This window comes from Cynara cardunculus, unplaced genomic scaffold, assembly GCF_001531365.2.
Source record: "Cynara cardunculus var. scolymus isolate 2C unplaced genomic scaffold, CcrdV1 Un_Scaffold_634, whole genome shotgun sequence".
Taxonomy (NCBI): domain Eukaryota; kingdom Viridiplantae; phylum Streptophyta; class Magnoliopsida; order Asterales; family Asteraceae; genus Cynara; species Cynara cardunculus.
The window spans coordinates 178,030-180,714 of NW_020200596.1; positions in this window are offsets into that span (position 1 = coordinate 178,030).

Below are 2,685 nucleotides of genomic sequence, written 5' to 3' on the forward strand. Positions count from 1 at the left end.
TATGAATTTTTATTTATGTATTTTATAATAATTTTGATATAAAAAGCAAATTATAACAATAGTTATATAATATAACTTAAATTAATTATAATAATAATAATAAAATATAATATAATGATTGGATTTGATACTTTGATGGAAATTAAATCAAGGAGTGGGCTAAATGCACCCCTATCCATGAATTTCTTCCTCATACAGATCAAAATGAATACATGTTTTTTACATTCTCAATGCTTGAATGACCTGATTCTGACATCAAAGGAGGTGCCATTAGCACTCCCCTAAATCAATGTTCAAATCCTTATGCATTCAACACCCCTATTAAAAGGTGTCATTAGCACTCTAAAATAAATTATGTATAAAGGATGAAAACAAGGACCAGAATTATTAGTGTTTTTTTAATATAAAAACAAAACAAAACTAAACTAAACTAAAATCTATATATGAACACTTCCAATCACATCAATATTTAATATATATTAATTAATATTTTGTTTTATATATTTTTAAATTAAAAATTACACTGAAGTAGTTTAAATTTTTATTAGAAAAGTAATTTATAATCAAACAAAATAAAGATTTTAAATTTTTATTAGAAAAGTAGATTGAATCAATGTCAGAATACTTGATTGCATAAAATAAAAGATTAAAAAAAATGTTTTAAGAAACAAAATTAAACCAAACCCCCTTCCACCAAAGCATCGATTTGATGATGAAAAAAAGATTTAAACAAAAGAACAAGATTCAGATAAAGAAAAAGAAGATAGATGCTGATGATGATGAATGATCAAGATTCATATAAAGAATCAGACCATAAAGACGATGATGATCAACCACATGCATTATATATATATATATATATATATATATATAGAGAGAGAGAGAGAGAGAGAGAGAATACGACTTACAGAACAAGTATCGGGAGATCCATAATAGTTTCTTTAAGTCGGATGATTGAATAATATTGGGTTGGATGAGATGTGTTTGGATCTCCAGAGACCTTAAACAAGAATGAACAATATAATTCAACACAAACAAATTCAAGAAAGCTTTGAAAGTAATCAAGAATGGAGTTCCTCATTTATCATAAAGAAGGCACGAATCAAGAACCAGATGAACAAAAAGATAAAGGAATACGAATACAAGATTCAGAAGAGATCAAGAAAACCAGATGTAAAACCAAAATGTTTCTGAATCACATTCTTTTTCTGGTGAGAAATCAGAGATTGAACTCACCGAATCAGGATCAACCAAAGAAACCGAATCCCTTTCGATCGTCTCTGGACGGTGGTGCGGTTCATCTGCTGTTCTTCAAACCCAGAAAGAGGGATACCAGATCTTCAAATCGAAAGCCTACTTCTGCTGTTCTTCAAACACACTCTCTCTCTCGACTCGGTGTTGAAATATGGAAGAATAGAGAGGGTGATTCGTTTTAAACCCAACATCCAGAGTATTCCTTCTACTTTTATTTTTCATTTTTTTAATTATAAATTCTGCCTTTATTTTTGGAAATTCATTTTTTCAAATTCATGTTCCCAAAAAAGAAAGGGTTTGGCTAATATTAATAAATAAAAATCATTACTGATTAATATCGTTTAATTAATTTTAATTATACATTATATGTTTGATATTACTTATTAATTATTTAGAATTACTAGTAGTGATATCAATTATTTTTATATTATCATTCAATATATTTAGTTATCATAAAGAAAACAAATAATTCTAACCCAACCCAATACAAAATAACCCAACCCGATGTCTTATCGAGTTGTAAAATTGTCAAACCGTAGGTATTGAGTTGATATCGGGTTACTATTATTTGAACTCAACTCAATCCAACCCGATGAACCCGATATCTTTTTATTTCATGGATTTAATATGATTGTTGAATTTCCATTAGAGCAAATTGAATGAAAAAGTAACGTACTTTAACTTGATTCATATTTTGGGTAACGTACTTTCAAAATTTTCATTTTGGTACCTAAGATGTAAAGTTTTAAACATTTAAATACCCGGGTAACCTAGTGAAGACTAATTTTAGTGAAGACTAATTTTAGACTAAATAAAAGACTAATTTTAGATTAAAAAAATCCATGTCACTGACTAGGTCAACAAATAATACCGAGTTGGATACCACATCACACGCCACATCAGTATGATAACCGGTTAATACTTCAACCAGTTACCCGGGTACTTAAATATTTAAAACTTTACATCTTAGGTACCAAAATGAAAGTTTTGAAAGTACGTTACCCAAAATAGAAATCAAATTAAAGTACGTTACTTTTTCATTCAATTTGTCCTTTCTATTAATATATACATTAGACAATTACACTATTATGTATGCTTTTCATATACACATATTTCCAATCTATTCACATCTCTATATAACTCATTCATATATATGTTCAGTAACTGTGAACATATCTATACTATATTATAAAACATTTGACAAAAACTCTTAAAAACCATTTTTTATACATAAATGATTGTTTATTGATGCATATTACTTAAAATTCATAATTACAACTTATTAAAGCTCCACGCTTGAATTCGTATAACTAACTGCAGATAAACATAATCAAATACTGGATAAACATTTCATTTTATATATAAAAAATCTAAAATATAATTAGGATGATTATTATATTATAACAGAATACATAATTATTATCTTTATAA